Here is a 26,875-nt window from a genome sequence, read left to right as displayed (position 1 = left end):
GGGGGGATAGTAGAGGATAGGAAAGGCAGCAGAACACAACAGACACTAGTATGGCAATATGTAAATCAATGGATGTGTAACTGATGTGATTCTGCAATCTGTATATGGGGTAAAAATGGGAGTTCATAACCCACTTGAATCAAAGTGTGAAATATGATATGTCAAGAACTATGTAATGTTTTGAACAACCAACAATAAAAAATTTTAAAAAAAATCTTATTTGTGGTATGTACTCAAGGTTAAAGCAACCTCAGATTTGATGGTGAAACATTAAAAAGCATTCACTTTGAAATTAAGAATGTATTGTATCAAGGAGCATATTTATAATATCTAACATTTAACTTATTATTTGAACCTGTACAATAATACAAGTAAAGGGTGGAATAATTTATTAAGAAAAAAACTATTATTTTTTGCAGATAATATGAGAGTCAACAAAATACATCAGTGTAATCTACTAAAAATCATTTGGTGCTAAAAATTGAAGAGTTAGCTTTGGAAAGTATCAATATGCAAAAATGTCAGTTGCTTTGCTAAACATCAGTAAATGTTTAATTCTAAAAATAATAAATTTTAGAGAAAAAGGAGAACCAGAAATATGATAAAATATGAGAATTTTTATGTAGAATTCTATAAAAGATTTTATTAAAATCATTAGAGGGAAGTATTTCTAATGAAGAAGTAGATATGTCATATTCACCCATGGATGACTTAATATTATAACATTACTAATTAATTTATGCAAATAAAAAGACCAAAGATAGCCATAACCCCGGTAAAAAAACAAATAAAGTGGGAGAATTTACATAAGTAAGTGTCATGATGTTTTTTATTAAGCAATAAAAATCAAGAGGGGCAGCTGGGCACAGTGGCACGTGCCTAATCCCAGAGGCTCAGGAAGCTGAGACAGGAAAATCCCAAGTTCAAAGCCAGTCTCAGAAATAGTGAGGTGCTAAGCAACTCAGCAAGACCTTGTCTCTAAATAAAATACAAAATAGGGCTGGAAATGTGGCTCAGTGGTCGAGTGCCCCTGAGTTCAATCCCTGGTACAAAAGAAAAAAACAAGTCGAACAAGAGGCAGACATAAACCACTGGCACAGGAAAGAAAGCTCCCCAAAAAACTCACAAAATTATGAAAATTGAATGTATGTCAGAGGTCCATGGCAAGTCACAGTAAATCTTGGGGATAAAATGGACATTATTTGTTTTAAATACAATTAGGCATTCAGGTGGAAAAATCAAAGATGATGCTGACATCATACTGTAGGAAGTCAATTCCAAATGGAAGGTGAAAAGCAACTTATGTGCTGGTATAGGGCAATTTTTTTACAACCTCCAGATAAGAAAAGACTTTCAAAAGTTAAGCAAAAAGCTAAGGCTAAATATGAAGAAAATGATGGACAAATTCTACTATATTAAAATTAAAAACAAGCTATTTATCAGGAGATCATATGTAAGTGAAGAGAGAAGCCCTGAGCAGGAGACATGTTCATAGCTTGTCTACTGACAAAGGACTCTGGCCAGACAACACAAAGAATTCCTCAACTCCTGGAGAGAAATATAACTCGCAGGGTGTGGTGGTGCAGTCCTGTGACCCCAGCGACTCTGGAGGCTAAGGCAGGAGGATCACACGTTCAAGCCAGCCTCAGCAACTTAGTGAGGCCCTATCTCAAAATTAAAAATAAATAGGTAGATAGATAGAAAGACAGATAACTAAAAAGGGCTGGGGAACTACCCCTTGGTTCAATCTCCAGTACTAGGAAAAAGAGAGGAGGGGGAGAGAAATATAACTCAATAAAAGACATTTCACAAAAGGTGAAATATAAATGGCAATATGTGAAGTAGTAATAAAAAGTAAACTAAAAATGGAATTTACAGTGCTAGATCACTAGGAACTTATTAGATTATTTAGGGGGGGGTGCGGGAAACCTGGTCTAGAAATGGTAAATATCTGGAGAGGCGGGAACTGTCACAGCCTTCAAATGGACATGTGATTTTGATACAGCCAACTGGGAATCAGCCTGGCACTCTGTCGAAGACATGAGCCCAGGCTGTGTGCCCTGCTCCATAGGCCTGCCTGGTGCTCTCTTGCCTCTGCTCCAGGAGATACTTGGAGGAATGTTCACACAGGTCATGACCAGCGTAACCAGCGTCAGAGGTAACCAGCGTCAGGGAGGAGTGTCATGGAGAGATAAGGGTGCTGTGTGTTTCTTGAAATCCTATCAACAGTGAACCAGATCGAACTGAAGCTACCTGCCAGATGTGATGTGTCTTGCCTGCACTAGAAGTGCAAAGCAAAGTGACAGCATTTCGTCCTTATTACTATTATCATACTCATAGAAGATTTCATTCATTCATTTTGGCCCTGAGAATTGAACCCAGGGGCACTTTACCACTGAGCTACATCCACAACCCTTTTTGATTTTGATTTTGAGACAGTGTCTCACTGAGTTTCTGAGGCTAGCCTCTAACTTGGGATCTTTCTGCTTCAGGCTTTCAAGTTTCTAGGATCACAGGCATGTACAGGCACCTGGCTAGGATGTTTTATTTTTATAATGTTTTATTTTTATAACTGTCCATTTTTATACATGGACACACTATGCTCTATTAATTCGAAATTTTGTGCGTGTGCTTTTATGCATGTGTATGATGAAACAACCAACAATAATAAGAAAGCTATTAACATAGCTCAGAACAATGGCTGTCTCTGGAGAAAGGAGAAAATTTTGTGAGCCGAGGTGAGGTGCTTCTGTAAGAACTGGTTTTACCAGGGTTGCGCTTAGACAAGTCTGATTTCTGATCATTTCTTATATCATGCATACATGTGCTCAACCTTTTCTGTTGGTTACAACTCATGAACGCATACTTTCAAGAGGATGAAATAATCAGTGGACAACAAACCTCTTAAAATATTCCTAACTTAGTATGTAATAATGGAAAAGAAAGTGAAATGATATGTAATTTCACATTTGCTAGATTGGTAAGAGTAAGAAGTGTTGCGATAATACAGAAAGGTGGCAGCAACTGTGTAAATCCACAAAAGCACGGTAGAAAGCAACTCTCTGTGCTTTAGGAGAGCTGACAATGCATGCTCAGGCCCACCCTGCCACCCTTCCTCCACCAAACACCTGCTGCAGGGGAACTCCAGCACTGTGCAGGGACAAATACTACATGCTCACCATCATTCATAATGGCAGAACCCCAAAACTCACTCCACTGTCCTCAGTCAAGAACAGGTGATCCCACCTGGACACATCTGCAAAGATGAGAATTAATGGACTGCCACTAGACACATCAACAAGGAGGAATCCCATGCACAATGTAAATACATGGGGCAGAAGCACAGGAGGTTCTTTTTCTTTCTTTCTTTTTTTTTTTTTTTTTGCTCAAACACAGGCCATATGAAATTAACTTCAGAGATGTATATGCTATAAAACATTAAAGAATATCAAGAAAGTATAAAATCTGAAACAATTTTTTAAAGCTCTAGGTGGCAAATAAAAGAGACTATACAGAGTGATGCACAAAAGTCTCAAATTTATTGACAACAGCCTCAATCCATAAGATAGCCAGTGGTGGTTGTTTCACTGTTATTCTATATATCTTCAGGGACTGTATGGATGCACATGCTATATGTGTATGTAAACATATAAACATGCATAAATGCAGACAATGCTATCTATATATCTTTATCTATCTATCTATCTATGCAAGTAATCATAACTTATGAATGCAGTCTACCATCCCTAGTTTAAAAAGAGTTGATGGGAAAAGGAAAAAAAATGAGATGATTTTGTGTATAATGAAATGGGAAAAATTAATGGTAAAAAACAGAGGCATGGAAAATTTGTATAGAATGCTAGGATCAATAATAGAGCAAATTAAGGATCCATGCGCATTTTGCTCATGTGTGTTGACTGAGTGTGCCCAGGACCCTATCGGCCAGGTGTGAGTCAGAGAGAGTGGGAAGAAGAGCTTTCTAACTTCAGATGACTCTTAGGCTGAGCAAATATGACTAGTAATCATTAAAATTTAAAAAGTAGGTGATACTATTTTACTCACATGTTCTGATTAAGCTGGGTCCTATGATATATCAAGATGGCAGGGAAGGAAGGAGAATCTGGTAGCTTCTAACTGAGGACCAGACCTTGCCCCCGGCCTTCTCACCTGGAGAGCCTGGGGTGAAACCTGGGGGTGCCCTCCTGGTGTTACAAAGAACAGGTGATAGGAAAGGAACACCAACTATGAAGATTAGTTTTACAAACTGCAAATCATAAGCATGAAATAGTAGAACGGGAGGGAATTCAGTAACGTCAAACCAGAAAATCACACGGTGTCAAGGGTCACACCAGTTCTCCTTAGCAGGGCTCACGCCAGTCAGGTGCACTGGTTTCCATAAAGACCAGCCAAAATTTCCAATCGTTACTGGCCTTAGAAATCTGACTTTCTAACAAAAACTAGCTTATTATATTCCTGCAAAACCTCAAGGTTGAGCAACACTGGAGAGCCACAGGAGAGGACTTACCAGTGAGCCAAAGTAAACCCACTTATTTATGACATGCTCTGGCCAATTTTTCGAGGTTCATATTTTACAACACTTTCCACTGTTCTGGAATTTTCCTTCTATTAAAAATTATGCAAAATTTACTAAATATATGTCAGTTGTGTAAAACTGACAGATTTATTTCAATAAACTGATTATTTTTTAATTTGTGATTTTTTAAATGCCTTTCGGTGGCACAGCATAAATTCTTTTTTGCTGGTTTGTGAGTTTGCTGTGCTATCATAAGACTGAGAACTTACGATTTATGGCAGAATCCTGAAGTAATCCAGGTGCTAATGTTGCTATATAGTTATACCTGTTAAAAAACATTTGTGTGCCTACTGTGGGTGAAACTCTGTGAGTGGGAAACATGGGAATATACATGCAGCACTTTTCGATAAATCTGTTTGCCTGTTTGTATGAGGGCCCAGATGTGCGGTGACTAGGGGAGGAGAGACAACAACAGATAATTACATTTTTTGCCGCGCCCTGTAGGCAGCATTTGGGGTTGGCAGAGAAATCTGGCTACCACAGGATGCAGGGCAGGAGACACCTTTTATCTGAATCTTGGGAGATGAGACCACGTATGAAAAGAAAGAGCAAAGAGACTTTAAAGAATCAGGAAGAGCATGAGCTAGCGGAGGTGCATCTTGCGGAGGTAAATTGCTTATTTGGAAAGCAAGGGGTGTAAACAGCCCAAGTTTCCATAGGCAGAGCACCAAGGCTGGCCACCTACTGAGGGCCACCAGGAGCAAAGCGGCGCTTGCTCACGCACACCGCTATTTGTTCACAGGGCCATTAAATAGTTCTGAAAACGTTTTAGAAAATACTTTAACCTGAAACACATTTTCTCTAAAAGAAGAGATATTTAATGAGTCCTCTTGTCCATCTGCCAGAAAATGGATGGATTTGGAAAACATAAAGTTCAGCAAAATAAGCCACACGCTGAAAGAGGAGGATCATGTGTTTTCCCTCATGTGGAAGCTGGAGAAGAAAAGTAAAAGAACTGTCAAGAGAGCAGAAGAGACACCCCTGGGACTGGGAAGGGAGGGGGAGGACAGGGCAAGGAGAAACCGGGGCAGGGTGGGGTGGGGCTGGTGACGAGATTCACCTGCATGTGCAGGGACGCCACAGCCAAGGTCACCACTCTGAGCAACTGACACACACTCACCTGAGTTACCTAAGAAGCTAGGAATACAAGGCCACAGTAGCTTAACAAATAGATATTTTTAAAATGGTGACTAAATAAAAAAACACATGACATACATGTTTCCACAGGTCTGACAAAGAGGGAATACTGCGAAATAGATGAAGTAAGGAATCTATTTCACTAGGAAGATGCCCTTGAGTTGGCCAGCATGGGCCTTGACCAGTAATGCTGCCCCTTGGACCTGGAATACAATGGAGCTGGATGGAAAAGTACTGGGTAGGAGGAACAGAAAGGTTTGTATGGAGTAATGCAGTAAGTGAGGGTAACACCACTCCATGGGTCCCCTGGCTGCCACACAGGCAGCACCAAGATCTAGACACAGTCAGAGCTGCCCGTGCCACCTTGTGGCCCCAAGAGCCTTCCCTGCCTTTGAGCAGCTCAGAGAGCGGAGAAACCAGCATACACATCCCCTTATTCTGTTTCCACCAGCCTCCATGGAAACAGGAATAACCCAGAAAGTTTCCTGAGCCAGTAGACTTTGCCGAGCACACACAATGTATTCCTCCAAGTTCTACATTTTAAAGATTATAATTAAATTTACACGGTGATGTATAGTCAAGAAGGACAAAATTTTATATCCTAGAAGAACATGTGGTCATATCTAAGCACAATATTATGATGTTTCCATATCTTATAGAATTGCAATGGGGAAACACAAATTTGTTTTCATGAGTTTATTGCAAAATCAGCTGTCAGATAAGCTTTAATTTAAAGATAATTAGCTTTTTTTTTTTTGTAATTGGAGACATGTGAAGAATGTTGTAAAATACCCCAAAGTAAACAAACCCAGTTGGTGGAGTAAATTAGTTTTGATTTACATGAGATTTTATATGCCGAGAGGTTTTGGTTTGGAAGAAACTGAACTTTTTGAATACTAATGCAATTTTAGTTCATTTTATTTCTTCTGTTTGCCTAATACTGACTTTATTGACTTTTATTCCTATCACCAACTTTCCCAAGCCTTTGAAAGTTGCTTTATCATCTCTTATTATCATTAGCATTCCCATTAGATGAATTAAATTCTAGTGATAGAGATTTTTGGTAATCTTCTAATTATGTGGCAGTTATAATAATAAAAGTCTGCGCTGGAGGGTGATGTTCCAGTGTGACACACAATCCCTGAACAGGGACTGACTTCATAGAGCCCTGAATCGTCCAGTTAGGAGAACAAGCTGAGTGGAAGAAGGGGTGGGAGGGGTGTTCTGCCTGCCCATGTTTTAGGATTTCAGCTTTGATTTCATATGGGCAAATGAAGAACTCCAGGCGGTTTCTGTTCATCACCAAATTAAGATTTCCAAGCTCATTTTCTTAACATCGTTTTATGATTTAGTCATTTTGCTTATCAGAACTGGAGAATTTTTATATATTTATGTATAATATATATAAAAAGATATACATGTTTTATATATTAACATATTTTATATTAATATGTTAATGTTTTATATATTAATAAGAATATATGAATATATATATTCATACATTTATATCTTATATATTTATTGATAATCGTTAAATATATAAATATATTTTATATTATATATAAATGTTTTGTATATTAATATGTCTTATATATTAATATATTACATATATAAATATGTGTGTGTGTATATATGTGTGTGATATATATATATATTTAGCACCAGGGATTGAACCCCTTTACCACTGAGCTACATCCCCAGTCCATTTTTTGAAATTATTTTGAGACAAGGTCTCTTTAAACTGCTGAGCCTGGGCTTGAGCTTGTAGTCTTCCTCTCTCCTGAGTCGTAAGGTTATGGGCGTGCACCACTAGACCTAGCCAGAAGTGGAGAACACTCCATGCTTTGGCCCTAAAGTGTTCAGCTAAAGCCTAGTGACATTCCTCAGACTAAAGAGCATCTTTGGCTAACTGGTGATGGAGGGTGATGTTGCATACCTTCTGATGACCTTTGGCTGTTGGCGCGAGGGTGTTATGATCCCTTTCAGAAAACTCGCAAAGAGCTTGACATTCTCCCCAGCGAAGTCCCCTGTGCACATTCATTTGCAGTCATAAACAACTCCAGAGATCCACACCCTTCTTGAACTATCTCAGTGTACCCCAGGTCAGGACCAGAAGTTTAAAGAATTAAATCTATAGGAGAAAGCTTAAAGGCTGAGAACTAAGCATTTCCCACCTGACCCCGTGTTCTCTTCCACTACTGCGTAGGATGGAGCTCCTGCAAAGCCAGGGTGACTCCCCACCCTCTCCAAGGCAGGGGCGATTGGCATCCAACAGCACTCTATGCTGCTGTCCTGATGACTGGATCTTGGATAGCCTTTTTTTCCCGGTTATATCCCCAGTTTTAGCAGATCGATATTTAAATTAGGTTATCCTTCCAAAACATTATTTTTAGATATCAGCTCACAGTGAATTCTCTTCTCTGCAATTATAATTTGCAACACTTTCCTGGGTGTGTGGTGGCTCCTGGGTGTGATGGTGACCCCCAGGAGCTTAGGCTTGCATGTCACACCCAGGTTCCTTCAGTGAGCAGCTCCTCGGGGAAGCAGGGTGCTGCCGAGGCTGCTGCTGCCTGCTTTGCCATGTCCCTCCAGGGTGACCCACACAGGCAGTCACAAGACACCTCGCAAGTGATGCCCCGTGGTATTTCCCTCTCAGAGCTGACTTCCCCCTCTGTCTGCTAGAAAGCTGGGAGCTGGATTCTGGTCAAAGCCAGGACTTCTCGGCATGCTTCTGTCTTGCTTTACCACATTTCATTTTCCTTTTATGCAAATTTCCTCACAATGTTTATCTTCTGATAATATCATTTAAAAACACAGCTGAATGTCCTTCTTGGAAAAAGTTGGAAAAACACAATAAATAAATATATTATGCGAAACTCCCCTGAATAATGATGATAACTACAACCGCAGTGAAGGAAGGGGAGGGAGGAGAGGAAGACTGGAGAGAAGGCCCAGAAAGGAGTGTCAGCTTCACTCATTTCAAAAGGGTCACAATAATTTGTATTTAAATAACTCCCTCTCTCAAGCCCTCCCTCTCTCTCTTTCCCGTCTTGCCTACAGCCTTATACCTGGCATATCTTTTCTTGCTCTTTGTTGATTGTCTGTATCTTCCTACAGGAATATCAGCTCCATGAAGGCAAGAATTCATTTTTTCTGTATCCGGGCAGTGACGCATGCCTGTAATCCCAGTGACTCAGGAGGCTGAGGCAGAAGGATCACAAATTTGAGGCCAGCCTCAGCAACTTAATGTGACTCTGACTAAAAAAAAAAAAAAAATAGANAGTGGGAACTTTTCTCAAAATTAAAAAAAAAAAAAAAAAAATAGAAGGGCTGGGGATGAGGCTCAGTGGTAGAGCACCCCTAAGTTCAATCCCCAGTACAGTTTAAAAGAAAAAAGAATTTACTTGTTCCTTACCTATCCCCTCAACCTATCACTGTGTCTGACCCTAGGTAGGTATTCCACAAATAATGAAGAAATGAATAGAATAAATAGATAATAAACATAACAGCATCACATGGACACAGGGTAAAAATTGTCTTACCAAACGGAATTTATACCTTCCAGCTCTGTGGACTCCAATACTGGTTTTCTGGATTTGATTCAGTTATATTATCTTCCAGTTATATTTCCTTCATTTATCCCCTTCACAACATCTTAGATTAGATGAGTTATAAGATTCAATGCCAAGTTCTTTTCCTCAAATTCTATCAAAAAAGATAAAATTTGATTTTAAAATTATTTTAAAAACGTTTATTATTCAATAAGAATCCATAGAAAGGATAATTGTTTCTAAAAAATTCTCATGTTCTCTTTTATAATTCCTCTGCAAAAGTATATATTTCTGGGTCAAGACTATCTTTTCTTTATTTTTGAAAGATTACAAAGCCTCATACATGCAGATCAGCAAACTTAATACTAACCGGGCAAGACAGACCTTAATAGCTTTATTCTGGGGCAATTTTGCACAAGTAATTGTTCCTGTTCTGAAAGACATCAGCAGTGGCTCTGAGCTTAATGGAAGTGTCTTGGGCAGTGAAGTCAATTGAAGTAGATATGGATCCATTACTTGCTGATTTTATGCGCGAGGACAGCCGTGTTCTACAGGTAGGACGGGAGCACGGTGCCCTGAAGCTCCTCTTCGGAACTGGCCGACTTTCTGCATTTGTGCACAATATCTTTACATTTCTGTGGCTCCTTTCCCTATGGCATTGAATAACAAGGCTGCTTTATGTATTCTTCAAACATTTCATCTACGTAGGCTCATTTTCATGGCTGGAAGTAAAACACTTCTTTTCAGGGCCATCAAAGATGCTTTGTGGGACAAATGTATTCTTTGAAAATTCTAGAGATTTCAGTTATTCACAGCAACATTCTTCCTCACTTGCTGCATTTGGGCCTCTAGTGGGATCCCTAGGTGAACAAGTCCTTAAGGAGCTCAGTTTGCTGGGAAGGGAGTCACACATGTATCAATATTTATTGCTAAAGTGATGTGGGGCAGTGATTCCAAGGCAGAGTCCCGAGGTTGGCGTTTTCCTACATTAGGTGCTGTGGTCCAGTCCTCTCCCCTGCCTGTCCCACCCCAGCTCAGCAGAGGGAAGTTCCCTCCTGCTCTCCATGATCCTGTGATTGGCTGCCTAGGAAAACCACTCCCCTAGCTGACCATCCCCTCTTCCTCTAAACCACAGAGGCCAACTTCATAGTGAGTGTGGTGGAGAGGTGGGGGCTCCCTCTGTCCCACACACTGGTGTCCAGGTGCCTGGGGACACTGAGAACTTGACCGACTCCACCCAGCTTCACCCAGGGGCAGAGGTTCAATGCTGGGGGAGGCTGGAGGCTCCTACCCTGCATGGTGCACAGAACTAAAAAGAATTAAAAAATTTAATTAAATATAGCATGATTAAAATTTTTCATGGATCATAGATTCAGGAAAAGCACTCAACAAAATTTAAACTCTGTTTTATCATAAAAGTATTCAACAGACGATGCATATAAGGGAATTTGTTTCACTCTGATAAAGGAGATCATTGAAAAAATCACAGGTAACATGTATTTACAGGTAAAAGATGGGATGTCTTTTAACTAAAATCAGGTGCCAGGTGTTTTTCTCTGGCCACTTCTACTCAGTGTTGTGCAGGGAGGGCCGCCCTGCAGACCTACAGTGCTAAGCCTTATCAGTAAGGCTTCCCAAAGGCTTACCTGGTTTTAAATTACCATGCCAGACTGTGTCTCTCCCCATCCCATCCCAAAGCATTTTGACTTGCACAGTCTGAAAAGTGAGCATTCACTGGAGTTTTAAGTGTTCTAGTTATAATGAGGGCTGAGCCTGTTTCACGTGTTGCCTGTTTTCCGTAGTAGTTCTGCAAATGTCTCTTGTGTCTTGACTCATTTTTATTTGCTATTGATTTTTTGTAATTATTTTTAAAACTTTTTGTTTTTTGCACTGGTGATTGAACCCAGGAATGCTCTGTGCCTGAGCTACATTCCCAGCCCTGTTTATTTTTTTATTTTGAGACAGAGACTCAGTAAATTTCCCAGGCTGGCTTTGAACTTGAAAGCCATCTGCCTCAGCCTCCCAAGTTGCTGGAATTTCAGGCATGCACCACCCAGCTTGAAACTTCTTAAGTAATAATACATTTTATATGTGTGTGTTTTGCAAGCTTTGTTTTTTTACTTTGTCTTTTGACCTTGAGTATGTATATATGTACATAATACACATACATATATCCTCAATGTAGATATTATTTTGTCAACTTTATCCGTTGTGTTTTGTATCCTGTCTAGAAAGAGCCCCCTATTTTCTACACAAAAAAATAAGTCTCTTGCTTAGTTCTAGGATATTTACATGTTGGCCTGCCCGATATTGTTATTTCAGGACAGAAACAGGAATCAGTTTCACCTCATCCCAACAAATATTTGACCAGTGCCTCTTTTACAGGTTAGGTCTGGGGTGTCCTCCAAAAACTCCTGTGTTAGCACAGTAGGTGCAATGATTGGCTCATGAGAGCTGTCATTTAGGCACTGGATCGAGCCATCAGATGGATCAGTAGGCAGCTGGGTGTGGCTGGAGAAGTGGGTTTCTGGATGCCCTTGTGGTTATACCTTGTGCACCTAGCCTCCCCCTCCCCTGTGCTTCCTGCTTGCAATGAACTGAACAGCTGTCCTCCATGACGTCCTTCTGCCACCTTGCTCCATTATCGTCGGCCCAGAGCAATGAAGGTGCTGACCATGGACTGAATCTCTGAAACCACCAGTCCCAAATAAGTGTTCCTCCTCCGTTAAGTTGTTCTTGTCAGTGTCTTGATCACAGCAACAAAAAGCTGACCAAAGTCTCCCTGACCTTTTTTTAAAAATAATCTTCTTCCTATCATGGTAAAATGTCACATTATCATTTGGTAAATCACTGTGGGGGTTTTAAAAGCATATGTATTGGGGCTATTTATCACGTTCTGTTTCCACTGGTCTGTGAAGGGAAGCATCCTACCATGGGAATTGATCATAGCAAAACAATCTTGCAGAGCGTGTTGCAAGGCTTAGTTAATGTTTGGGGATACTGAGTGGTTCTCCTTGTTACCCAGGTAGCTAAGCAGGTAAACAGATCATGCACTGTCCATGTCCTGCAGTTGACTGGGATGGACTGAATTGCTACAATGTTTACTGTTTGCTCAAAAAAGTGCCAGACCTTTGGTCCTGGGTTCATCTCTTTCAGTAACACCTTCTGGGAATGCAGGTGTCATGTAGGTTATTTTCACAGTTCTAGTGGAATTTGGGGGCAAGGATATCCACTGTAAATGTTTTCTTGTTAAAAATATAATTTTTACAACTAGACATTTATGTAAATCAGAGTGTCTAGATTATGCTGTGAAAACAAACCACTGAAATTTTAGCAGCCCGAAACATTTTTCCCACAGACCACACTTCTGGCACAAGTTACTGAAGGGGAGGGGGCTGGGGGGCCATCAGTCTACAGCTAAGGTATCTGTTTCCTCATCACTCGCCAGGTCAATGCCACGTGTTTCAGGATTCTGACTCAGGAACACAGGTTCCCAGGGCCACTATCTGAACCAGTCAGCACTTGATCTTGTATCAGCAAAACTTCCAAAACTTCCAAATGGTAGAGACTCACCACACAAAAATTTCACTTCTTGCACACATAATGGCTCAATCTCTATGTCCTAGTTAGCGAGACATTCTCCACATGGGTTTTGGGGACGAAACTTTGCTTTCCTGGGTTCTGGAGTTTGTCTCCATTTCCTCTGAGGGAGGAAAAGGGGATGGAAAACTGTGTGAGTGGGAGGATTTTGCAGCTCTGGAAATCATACCCGTCATTTTCACCTTTGTTTCATGGTTTAACCTCAGGCACGTGTGTCACGTCATTGCAAAAAAGATGTGAAAATAGTCTAGCTGTGGGCCCCAAAGGAACCAAAAAGTTGTTCAAGAGCAAACTGTTTGTTAAAGCTGTCATTTGCAATCTCGGTGATTGACAGGGTGTCAATTGCCATATTAGCTGGGGGGAGAAGTGGGACAAAGGGCCTCAGTGGCCAGAGCCTCATCTTACATGAGCTTATGCAGTGACTACCATAGTTGGGGGGCAGAGTTTGGAAGAGTTAAAACAGATCCCAGAAATCAGTGGCCTTAGAGAGCTAGCTGGAAAATGTAACTGCTTCTGGACCTTAAACCCTGTGATGGTTGGAGAAAGCTTGGTGTATCTGCCTTCTCCGCCTGTCAGGGAAAAATAGCAGAGGCTGCAGCAAAAACAACAGAACTTTATTTTCTCACAGTTCTGGAGACTGGTAGACAGATGCGTCCCAACAGTGCTCACATGGACTTTTCTCTGTGCATACATGCAGAGGGAGAGGGAGGCAGAGAGAGTGAGTTGGTGAGCACTTTGGCATCTCTTCCTTTCCTAGGGGCACCAGTCTTAATGGCTCAGGAAGCCACTGTTAGACCTCATTTAACCTTAATTCTCTTTCTAAAGGTCCTATCTCCAAATACAGTCATGTTAGAAGTTAGGGACTTAACATATTAATGGAGGGGGAAGGGAGTTCAGCCCATAATGAGAAACAAAGGCCCAAGTTTACACTTCTCAATACAGCCCCCTGACTCAGCAGTGTTAATATTTCAGATGACCCAAGAGATCAAGTCCTGCTAGCCTATTAGCCATTTTGTCACTGATAAAATTTTGTAATTCTGTTTTTAACTTTGCCGTATAGTTGTCCTTTAAAAAAAAAAATCCAATTCCAAGTTCTTACAGAGCCTCACTGTTGACTTACTGATTGGCTGTATTCAATTATCGGGAAATTATTTCTCTTTCTTCTGTTCACGTCTGATCTCCCCTGAGGCAGACAGTGCAGATTTCACAGGTCATCCTCTGTCAAATTGGTTAATGATTACCTGGTGCTCTGGGAGCTAGTCTTGATTTGCTGACTGAGGGTGTTTCTTGCTCTACTACGAGGTTAAGGTTCAGATCCTGAGCAGGGTGAGTTCATTGAGATAAATGTGATTTGTGAGTCCTTATTAAGACGGTGAGCAGGGCAGAATGTACCACCCTAAATATTGCCACCTTGGCGTAAGGATTGTTTTGAGCTTGTAGCTTGAGAAGCATGTAGGTGCAGGAGGAATACTCTGACCTCCTCCTTCCTAAAAACTGGAGATAAAACTCCCCCAGGTGTCTCTGCTTCCCTTGGTCTCCTCATAGGTTGTGTCACTTTTCCAAAATTGACTTTCTCTTTAAAACCTAGTATACAAGCATTAGGTTTTGCAAAATCTCTTGAGGCCTCATTTTCCCACTGGGCTCCCATGTATGTGGAAAACCTTGGTAGCTTTTCTCTGTTGGTTGATCCTGTGTCACTTTAGCTCTCAGGCCCAGCTAGAACCCCTGGGAGTAGTGGCAAAGTCCTGCTTCCCTGAGAGTGGCCAGTCCCTCCTTCACAGGCTGCTCATATTTACTACAGATGCTATGAAATAATACTGGGGAGTGATATTGGCCAACTCCTATGGTTATATTGTGTGCAAGTGTGGCTATTTAACAACAGATCCCACCATTGTGTACAACTATCATGAACCAATGAAAATAGAGGGGGAAAAAGCTGCAAAATAAGTGAGTGACTCCCACCCAGGTTAAGTTAGTTAGGAGTTCAACATCCAAGCAGACTTTACTAAAGCTACTACAAACATTCTCAGAGGTATAATCTGTGTAAAATAATGAAATATAGTGGAATTTCAGGATAAATTATGCCCTTATTTCCCAAAATATAATTCTGGAAGATGATGTTCAATGACTTAATGTATAAATCCAACAAAATTCTAAGCAGAAGTTTAGAAATAATTTTCTTGTGTGATCCCAAGACACAGATGAAAACAAAATTTATTCAGCACATACATTAACAAATTAAGAAGCGCAAAGATGGGGTAAGAAAGGAATGACAACTCCAGGAAAGTCAACACAATGATTTTGGGGTTACTTGATGAATCAGGCATAACAGAGAATAAGATAATTTGGAGTAGGAAATGGATATGTACCGTCTTCTACAAGAGTTTTGAGATCGGTCATGGATCACCTTAACTGTAAATGGGGGGTGACAAAAGGAGCTGAAATTCAAGGAGTTATTGAGAAAAACACACTAACTACATTATTATTTTAATAGTAAAATGATAATACATCAGGCTGGAATGGTCTCTGAAAACTTGAAGTCCTAAGTGTGTGTGTGTGTATATGTGTGTGTATGTGAGTGTGTGTGTGTGTGTGTGTGTGTGTGTGTGTGTGTGAGTACAAGTGTATGTACATGATTTCCAACAATGACGGAATCTGGGGAAGGCAACTCCCAGGTCACTGAGCAGTGTGCCCTCTCCACTATTAATACGGCAGCCTCACAGCCATCTACACCTGCCACTGAGCCATCTGTGGTGAGTCACTACTCACAGAATCATAGCTCCGTGGTCCAGAGGTTTGATCATCCCACTCGACTGTGGGCACGTCCCCACTGGAAGGCTTTGTGCACTTCTGAGTGCTGTGTTTTCAAAAGTGACTACTAAGCGCCGTGTCTGTATAAAGGAGTAGAGAAAACTGAGTTATGGAAAATGGGGTGGTTTTGTAGAAGAAATGGGGAAGAGATTCGAGAGATTTTCATCTTGAAATAAGAGAGCTCTCAGTTAAACATGCTAGTTGATTTCTGATATTTCTGATATTTAAGTATTTAATATTGGAATATCGGTATGTGGGCATGGAATTGAAATTCTCTACCTACAAATTGCATTTGACTGGTCATCCAGCTAATTTGTAAGGAATCCCCGGCATCTAAGATTTTATGATTCTAAGATTTTAAGGACTTCAATGGATCTGTGACAAATCCCTGGAAATAACAAAGACTAAACATTAGAAATAATAAAGCAGAGCTGAACCCAACATGGAAACATTATTAACAAAATCATATTGTAGGTGGGTGGGAGTACAGGCTGTTGAGATAGACCTTCAGGTTCAAATCCCACTTCTTCCATTCACTTGGTGTGTGAGAGTCGGTAGGTTACCCTTTCTGTTCCTCAGCTTCCCCCTCTGTAAATCAGGGAGAAGTAGTAACGTCCAAATTATAAAACCATTTTAAGGAGTAAGTGGGCCAATGGAGGAGTTGGAATATGACTGTTCACACTTCAGGGCAGATGGTGGGTGTTCCATAAATGTTAGCCGTTATTATCATTAAGGTTGGGAAGTGGAGCAGGCCACCTAATAACAAGTCACACTCGCAGAGCTGTTGTTGTTCATCGAGCTTCCTGGGGAGAACCTGTGATCCCAAAATTTCTTCTCAGGAATGAGGCTCATGGGAAAGCAATACCAATGCCTTTGAGGGTGCTGCATCTTCCGCCCTGATCCAAGCAGGTGGGTTGCTGATGGTGGTCCTCCAGAGGACAGACCTTGATTTTTTTAAATAAATATAAATATAAAACGAATTGTAAGCACTGCCTTCCAGAAAATATCACAGTCTGCAGAGTGCTCAAATATCAGCCACTGGGTTGGGGCCATTTCTATTTTACAGGGGGTAAGAGTGGCACAGTGAGGTCTAAATCTAAGGCCTCACACCTGGAGCAGGGCACACACTGTGCGTCCTCCCCAGCCACTGCCCTCTGGAGCTACCAACTTGCAGGTCCTCTGTGGCACTGTGACACCTTCTCATACACAGCAGACCACACACTCAACATCATGGTACTGACACAAGACCAAGTAAAACACATCTACTTTCCAAATGGAGTGTCCAGTTGTAAAATTGGGCTGGTTTTCCTTCTGTCTCACAGGATTTTGCCTAAACCTCTCCCAGAGCAGTTATTTAAATCCCCAGTTGATCTCTTACCTCTGACAGGGAACGTGCTTTGTCACTTCTGTGCTGTGAACCGTGTTCAGCACAGTACTTCGATCATGGGAGGAATGCAAGCATTTTCTGAATAAATGCATGAAATTACTTTTAAAAGTTGAAACTATTGGTACCATTAAAGTAATGATCGTTTTGTCAGTTTCTACTTGTTGAAGCTTGGTATTGAGATGTTTATAAAAACAGTAAAGTCCTTAAATTGTGAGCTTATTGAAAACAGAACTTTTATTTACATTTGCATTTCCAGGTCATTCAACAGTTCCACAAACACAGAAAATAGGTGCATACAATGTAACTGGATTTGTGCCTGACCTGGTGGATGACTGAAAATGTTCTGACGCAATTAACAATAATAATTATTTAAAAATTGTTCTTGACATTTCTAAGTCTTATTGTAATTTGCTCTGATAAGTACCTAAAATACATTTTCTCATTTAATCCTCACCATAAGTCTGTGAAGTATGTATTGTTATTATTCCTATTTTGTAAATAAAAATTAGACATTTAGAAGCAAAGTAACTTATTGTAGGTCATACAACTGGTTTGCAGTAAATTGTTGATTCAATGCTTAATCTATTAGATTAAAAAAATCCTTGCCCATAACTGCTCTGTGGTATTTCTTGTTATATCACCTGAGCATGGCAGCATACTGACTGACGGTAATGGATTCCCTAGGGCTAGGGCTTTTAGCTTTCTCCAAATTTCTCAGTTATTGTTGGGACTGTCTTAACAATATGGTATATCAAGACTTACTTACAGAGCAGATGAATTTGAAGCTTTAATGGAAAAAAAAAGAACTTCACTGACCTTGTTTTACACTCAGAGTACAAGCAAAGCTTCCCTGAACATCACAGCTACCTGCTTAAAAGCATGTGTGGTTTTGGAGACTTGAGTTCAACTCCTGCCTTTGTTGCTGTGGGCATTAGCAAGTCGTTTAACCTCAGTGCTTCAGTGTCTCCTCCTGCAAACTGGATGCCAATAAGCCCTTTCACAAAGGAGCACTATATTGGCGATAAGATATGAATATTTGTAAAGCAGTTAGAACAACGTCTGGTACTTAAGTACTCTGTAAAAATTCCCTGTTATCGCTCTTCTTATTACTGGAGGTTCAAAGCAGCTATCTGAGAGGCAGTGATAATATAGTGACAAGTACTGCATTCCCAAATAACTGGAAAGTTTTATAACCCTCTGTGCCACTTTTCCTTTATCTGGAAAGTGGCAATGTGACTATTACCTGCCTAAGAAGTTTTGCAAAGAGTAAACCAGTTAACACAGGCAGAGCCCCTGGAACAGAGCCCCACGGGAGCCAGCCTCGGATGTTCAGGGTCCACCAGTGCTATGGTCACTGTGGCAGGAACCACCTGTGCAGAGTAGCTTAGCGATGCCTCTCTGACATGTCCAAAAACCTCTGGGTGCCCCTGTGTACGGCGGGGGGGCAACGCTGTCAAGGGCTTGTGCCCTGCTGAGGCAGCTCCCACGTGATGCCAGGGGTCTGCAGCACTGGCAGGTGACGCTTGCTATACTGTATTCCTGGTGTTGCTCTACCCAGGTGTTTCTGATGCCACCTGTATTCGTTTCTAGGAAGATCGTTCCTGAATCCTATGAGATCAGCGGCTTAACACATCAAACCCATTCATTTACAATGCCAGAGGTGGGAAGCAGGAAGTCAGAGTGGCTGGCCCGATCCCTCTGAAGGCCTCTGGGGAACCGCTCTTGTTTCACTCAGGCTGTGTAACCCCAGTGTCCTCCTGCTTCACCTGGCCTCCGTTCTTCTCTCCGATGCCCATCTTCCGTGTGTGTCAGATAATGACATGTCCCTGGGTTCCAGACCCACTGGGATAATCCTCCAAGATCCTTATTTATATTCACAAAGATAGTTTTACCAAATGAGGTCACGTGAACAGGTTGCAGGAGCTAGGAGGAAGGAGTATATATTTGGGATAGGGGACACGATTCAGCTCATTACATTGTTGTAACAAATTATCTTAAACTTGGTGGCTGAACTTGCTTCCTAGAAGTCTGAACTTGGCTAAAGTCAAGATGGTACAAAGTCTGGATGGTGGCAAGGTCATCCTCCTTCCGTGGCTCCAGGGCTGACGGGTTTCCTTGATTCTCTGGGTTTGGGGAAGCTGCCCACATTTCCTCCTTTGACTTCCAAACTGGCTTCCTTGCATCTCTCGTACCTTCTTCTTGCATGGTCATATCTTTCCCTGATTCACGAACTCATACCACACAGCTTTGGGCCTGTCCTGAAGTCCGTCATGTCTGCACACTACCTGGTCATGTGGGAGGGCACATTCAGAGGTGTGAAGACTGGGACATGGGTGTCTTCAGACACTGTTGCTCTGGTGCCCACAAGGCCTGGGGCCCAGTGGTATTTCAGAAACCATCTTGAATTCGTATTTGAAGACTGGCGAATGCTGCTGCCCCAACAGGAGCTAGAGACCCGGCCTCGGCAGCTGAGGCAGGCAGACATCCACGGTGTCCCCTGCTAGGCCAGCACCTCAGCCCAGCGGGGCCCTCTGCTCCTCACGTTTCCAGCATGAGCTTCAGGCCAGGCCTGAGGGGCCCGGGATGGTCTGGAGAGATGCCATGCCTAAGCACCTGCTCCACCCCACGGCTCCTCCAGGTGCCATCTTCCTCAGGGTCACCTGTACCTGCAAGGCATCCACCATACTTCAAATGCCTCGACATAAGCATTTACCCGAGGGGCGAGAGGGCCACTGGATGGCTGCACTGAGGCACAGCCCTGTTGTCCCCTGGCCCCCAGACCCCACATTGTCCATCTCCCTTCAGCAGCAGTATGTTGCTGAGGCAAAATCGTAGGTTCCTCTTTTTCCATGGAAGGGATACTTCCTGACTGGGGTTTGGCCAAGTTTATCTTAGTCTAACTGAACGAGTTTTAAAAATGTCGTTCATGGAAGATGGTAGGGAACAAATCTCCTTCCAAAATATATTTTAGTAATTCAACCAGAGTTGCTTTTGGTTGCATGCAATTTAGAAAGCTGATTCAGAAACTTCTTCAATCTGCTCAGTAGATCAGACTATTTCAAAGGCAGGCTGAGTCTCTCAGTGTGATGTTAATTCTCTTAGACAATTCCATTTTGCCTCCATATGTTGAAATATTTTAATTATAATATTGCTATTTTCCTCCAGTTGCATGATCTAATATGTCATTTCCTTTGGATGTCCAGTTAGTAGCGGGCATAAATGGACCAGAAAGGAGACACACACACACCCCCACACGATTTGGTCTAAAGCATCCCAAAAGTAAAATAGATCAGTGTCAGCAAGCAGGTTATAAGGGGCATTAGGATCTACTGCAATGACTTTCTGCGTTTTGATCAACTGCTCTGGATATCAGTCTCTAAATTTTTACTGCCACAAGCAAGAGAGATGAAATCAAGTCATTATTGTAAAAACTATGCAATTTTGCCTCTTATTGAGAAGGTAAATGATAAATGCCTGATGGTTGAAAACATAAATTTTTATTTTATATAAATATTTTTGAACTGGGCTGTTTCCCAAGAGTGAGGTCCATCTTAGAGTTGGTAAAGCCCTCTGGGCCAAGAGCCGCCTGGGCCTCCCAGCATTCTGACCACTTTTAACTGCGCTGCTCTTTCTCATGGGGGCTAATCCCCACACCCCGCATCTGCCCAGCTCGGGAGTCAGTCAACTTTTACTGTATCAGTCAACAGGAAGCCTGGAGAGACCATGGATGGGTGGGAGAGAGGTCCCCAGTTCACAGCACCCAGGTGACTGGGTCTCCTTCCTCCTGGGACTGCAGCCTGGAATGACAAGCTGCCCAGCCCCTGCAGCCCAGCCTGGAGGGTGGCTTCTCCCCCCACAACAGCTCGAGGTTGCCTTCATATTTGATACCTGACCTTCCAGCTGTTCCTAACCTTTGTGTCACCAAATTTAAATCCTTAGAGCGGTTTCTGTTTCTCTAGTTGGACTCTGAGCAACACAAACCTCAAATCTGAAACAAATAATTATAAATGTTTAAGATCTACATTGCATGGGAGGCTGGGGCAGGAGGATCACAAGTTCAAAGCAGGCCTCAGCAACTTAGTGAGTACCTCTCAAAATAAAAAATAAAAATGGGCTGGGGACATGGCTCAATGGTTAAGCATCCCTGAGTTCAATTCCTGGTACCAAAAAAAAAAAAAAATCCACCAAAACTATATTACAGATTTGGCTTTCTCTGCCCTTCAGGTCAAAGTTGAGGTACTTTTTACAGCTTAAGAGAAACAGTAATGCCATAAGTTGAACACTGAAGCTCTGCCTTTACTTTAGCTCACATGTCTTTCTTTTTGGTGGAGGATACCAGGATTGAACCGGTGCACTTAACTACTCAGCAACAACTTTTTAATTTTATTTTGACACAAGGTCTTGCTAAGTTTCTTTGGGCCTCAGTAAGTTGTTGAGGCTGGCCTTGAACTTGTCACCCTCTTGCCTCAGCCTCACGAGTCACTGGGATTACATGGATGCCCTATTGTACCCAGTTTAAAGTTCTTTCTAAAACAGAAATCTTTTAAAAGAATCCTTTTTATTTACTAAACCAGTACAGAGAACAGTTTTGACATGAGACCTAGAATACTATAGCTTTAGGTCTGTCCTTTCTGAGAACCCAAGTACATACAGTAAGTGATCTGAACCAAATGGGCTGTCCTACAAATTTTTTTGTTGTTGTTCCTTCTCCACGCAGCTCCCCAGTGCCTTCCGGTTGCTCCTGGAATGAAGACTCATGTCCATAAAGTGACTGAAGTCCTCTGGGAGTGGCCTCTGCTGACCTCTCCAGGTTCCTCTTAGGCTGATCTCATTTCCTCCTTTTCTGTCACCCACCCTGGGCTTGCTACAGAGTTTTAAAATGTACCCTCAGTGTGTCATCGTCATCGTCACAGGGACCTCCCTCTGCGTGGAATTCCCTTTCCACAATCAACTCCCACTTTTCTGTCATATCTTGGCTTTTTGTTTGGGTACCCAGCATGCATGTCCCAATTTTCTATGTCACAACAAAAACCAAAGAAAAAAAACCAAAAACCTATAAATCACTCTATAAAAATATATTCCACCCATAGACGAGAAAGGGGGGAAGATGGAAAGAAAGAACAAAGGGAAGAACATCAGCATTTTGCTGACAGATATTAGATTTTAATAAATGGAAAACAAATTATGTTTTTGAATGGTATGGCTGTCATAGGAATACACAAGATATGTCAGGTAGATTAAAAAGCCATGAGTCAAAATAGCATTATAGGAAATGCATAATTCCAAATGATTTCATGAGAAAGAACTTAAGCACTAACTCAGGAAGAAACCGCTTAAAGAAAAATTGAATGAGGAACAGATTTAGCATAAATAAATAAATATTCACCATCTTAATAGATGAAGAGCTCTTAAGAATTAATCAAAAATGTTAGCAGTCTACTAACAGAGACTATTCTGGAGAAGATGTTCACAGGAGAAGAACTAACGCTCAGTTGCAGCCTTTGTGCAATGTTCTGCCTGTTTGGTTCTTGGGAACATTCCTCTCCTACCGTCCTTTTGAATGGATGTCCTAGTGTAACCATCCATTAAAATGATCTGAGAACGGAGTAAGATCATTGAACGTTCACACTGCCGACCTCCTGATTCTAGTTTTAAGACTGTTTTGTGAGGAGTTAATCCAGAGCTGACATGTGTGCTGTCCACCAGAGGCTGCAACAGTGTGGCTTTCAGGAGGATAATGAGGTGCAGACCTGGTCTCTCCAATTCTCTGCTGGCCGCAGGGCCTGCAGTTGGCTTATTGCATTCACTGAAGGTACCTGTTGTCACTGGAATGGCTTCTCCAGATTCCCAGAAGACTGGGCTGCCCGCCTGGTTTTGTGCTGGCATGGCTCCTGGCTGCTGCTTGTCCATTGCCCCCAGTGTTTCCCCAATGATGCCCTCTACCCAATGTCCCCCATGTCTTCCATCCCAGGCCTCTGGTGACTGTGGTTCTCCTCTGTTTCTGTGTGGTTGACTGCTTCAGACAGCTTCTCTTTCATTCCTGGTATTGAAATTTATGTATTCTTTCTTATTATCCCGCCTAGAAGTAGGACAAGTTCTGCAGAAATGCATAGTTGAAGCCTACTTTCCTGCATGGGTGGGCACTTGGAGCAGGTGGGCTCAGAGGCTGAGCCAAAGTGCCCTTCAGATGCCTGGGTCAGGCCAACCCTATGCTCTGCAGAAATGGACGGTGTGCACAGACAGTTCTTCTTGTCATTTTACCTGAACAATAAAATTTTTATACCATTTACATACCACACATATGTATGAATTTTTCTAAAATTTTTAATATGCTGAGTTTTACATACTGATTTTTAAATGTTACACTAACATTGAATTCTAGTGAAAAACCAAACATGGTCATGATCTATTTCATAAATTGCTAGATTCAATGTCCTAATATTTTGTTAATGATTTACATTTTCTAAAATAATATTTTGTTACCAGGGATTGAATCTAGGGGTGCTTAGCCACTGGACAACACCCCCCTCCTTTTTTATTTTTTATTTTGAGATAGGGTCTTACTAAGTTGCTTAGGCCCTCACTAAGTTACTGAGACTGGCTTTAAACTTGCAGTACTCCTGCTTCAGCCTACTGAGCCACTTAGATTAAAGGCATGAGTACTGTGTGCAGCATGACTTACATTTTTATAAGATTGGAATTATCTTTCCAAAATGTTTCATAAAAGTGCCTATAAAACCATCTGAATCTCCATTTTTTAAAAATAAATTGATCCTATTTTTGTGGGGGGCAGGTGGGTGGTTGGGGTACCAGGGATTGAACTCAGGGCACTTGACCACTGAGCCAAATATCCTGCCATATTTTGCGTTTTATTTAGAGACAGGGTCTCACTGAGTTGCTTAGCACCTCACTTTTGCTGAGGCTGGCTGTGAACTCACAATCCTCCTGCCTCAGAGTCCTGAGCCGCTGAGATTACAGATGTGTGCCACCATACCCAGTTAAAATGATCTTAATTATGATTTCATTTCTTTTTTATTTAAAGCTCTATTCTAATTTTCTGTTTCCTCTTGTGTCATTTTGGGTACTTTTATATGTGGTATTTTTACATTTTATTTGTATCTCAGTTTTCAAATTTATTGCCATAAAGTTCTTCAAATTTCTTTACTATCATCTAAATGTCTTTATACTCCATTGTATTTAGCTTCTCTTTCATTCCTGGTATTGAAATTTATGTATTCTTTCTTATTATCATTTATACACATAGATAGATTTGTATCAATTTTATTGTTCTTTTTAAATATTGTTTTTGCTTTTATTGATTTCCTTTTATTTTTCTCTTCTATTCCAGTGATTTCTATGCTCATTTTTGTCTCCTTCCTTGTGTTACCTTGGTTTAATTTGCTCTTAATTTTTCAGTATCTTGGAGACTTAGATTGAGAGTTAGACCAAAGAAGGTAGAAAGGTAAGTTCAGTTCAACTAAGAAGGTCCTGCGTGACAACCAGAGTCTAGTTTGTTTGGGCAGGTAATAGGGAGACCAAATGATTACAATAGCTCGAAGCTGGATCAAGTCTGTGGAGTGGTAATAACAGCGTCAAGATGCCAGTTTCCCACACAGTGATAGACTAAAAATTCTGTAATCCTCACTTGACAGGAGCTAAAGGGGTAGAGAGTGAGATCATGATAATCCGGGGGTGTAGCCCAAGGTAGAGTGGGTGCTTAGCCTGTGTGGCCCCTGAGTTCAATCTGCAGCACCAAAAAACTTTAAAAAACATGATTATTTAGATTTTTTTCGCATCAAGAGAAAATTAAAGTGAATTGCCAGGTTCAGAGTCAGGGATGAAGTTCTGGGGCTCAGAAGAATCCTGGCTGGATGTGAAATTTAGTCCTTAAACCTGCTGAAGTGGGTTTCATCTTCACAAGATTATAGCAGTGAAGAGCAGCAATCTCACCCCCAAGCCCTGGATGTGCACAAGCAGAAGCCAATGGAATTCAACCATAAGAGAGAGTCAGACAGGGAGACCCTCAGGGTAGACAGGTCTCTAGAGAAGTGTTAAATCAGTCACCACTTTACTGCTTGGCCTTCACTGCTAGTACTGCTTATGATTTGCTCAGGTCTCAGGGGCTGTAAGCTGGATTCCCAGGCTGTAAATTATCATAGAGAAAAATTAAGCTACCACAACTTCTAAGGAAAATTAAAGATTTTCAACAACTTACAGAAGTGAAATTATCAACAAATCTCATTCAAAATCCCAGTGAAATCCAGGAGGTTAAAATTTATAGGATTTATTTTGCCTATAAAAGCAAAGATACTCAAAAATTTAAACCTCTCACCTAGCTCTTATTTTTACAGGTTATGGAACACCAACCTGGAGTGTGGAATAGGAATCAAATGGTATCTTAAACATCAATAAAGCTCAAAATATTAGTAAAACATCTGTAGTTAAAAGTGCCCATTTGTAATAATGCCTGGAAAACAAGACCTAAAGTACAACAGAGAAACTTAACTTGCTTAAGGGTGGCTGTTTTAATCTATTGGTGTTCATGCTTTGTTTGTATTTCTGGGGTCTAGGAAGTGAATGAAACCATCCTAATATCACTTTGGGGTTCTGTGTTGGTATTAGAGTTGATCTGTGTCCTTAAGTTCTCCGGAAATGTGACCTGTCCCCATGGGCTTTGTGTACCATGTGCTACTCTGGAGCAGAGGAGATGGCAGGACAGGTGCTGTGGGTGTTGGGTTAATGGCCAGGGATAGTAGCTAGGGATACTCTGACTAAACTGGGAGACTCAGGGCCAACCCTCTTAATGGAAATACATCATTCTACCTTGGAGGTCAGCAGGGTCAAGGTTGACTACCCCTGTGTAGAGAACCTGTGGTCCCTGAGGCAGTCAGAAAACAGACCTGGGTCCAGCTGTCTTCACAGGGATTAAAAGTTCCAACCTGATGCAGAGATGCTGAAGTGTCTTGGGTACAAATACTTTCTACCTATGTGATTTACAGGTCAAACCACTTTTCTTCAAATAAGCATAGGACTGGAAATGTGCAGCTAGCTCCAGTTTGTTTTGATCCTGAAACTTTGTTTCCCAAAATCTAAGAATAGAAAAAGATGTGGTCATCGCACCTCTCTTATGAGATGCAGCCATGACATATTTGTGGCATTTTATTTGTATCCTTTAATTTTCTGGCCAAGGAATATGTGTCCAACTAGCTTACCAGCAGGGACCACCAGTTCAGGCTAAAAGCTGGTCACTGTTGACAGGGATATGGTTTTATGTCTTTGCAGCAATTTAAAATGCATATAACCTGTGATTTTCAACTTTAGTATCAACACATAGTTTTCTATGTTCACTCCTATATAAAAAGGCAGGGATTTTAGATTTTTTTTTCTAATAAAAACTCATTTTAGCAACACTGTCTTTTACAAATTCCTAAATGCAAATAAAAAAATGCTTTACTTTACTTCCTATTACTTCCTTTACTTCCCATTGCCTTTGCAAAATAAGAACACTATTATAATAAACTGAAGTCAATCCAAAGAGGACAAAGGGTACATAGGTGAGGCACCTAGATTATCAGATTCATAAGAAGAATGGTAACAGGTTTTTTCTTTTTCTTTTTCTTTTTTTGAGTACTGGGGATTGAACTCAAGGGCACTCTACCACTGAGCCACATTCCCAGCCCTTATTTTATATTTTATTTAGACCCAAGGTCTCACTAAGTTGCTTAGGGCCTCACTAAGTTGTTTAATTAATCAGAAGCCGGGAGATGCTGAGAGCCATAGCCAAGTAGGAATGAC

This window comes from Marmota marmota, unplaced genomic scaffold (genome assembly GCF_001458135.2).
Source record: "Marmota marmota marmota unplaced genomic scaffold, marMar, whole genome shotgun sequence".
Taxonomy (NCBI): Eukaryota; Metazoa; Chordata; class Mammalia; order Rodentia; family Sciuridae; genus Marmota; species Marmota marmota.
The sequence above is the reverse complement of the archived record's forward strand: the minus strand, read 5'-3'. Positions refer to the sequence as shown.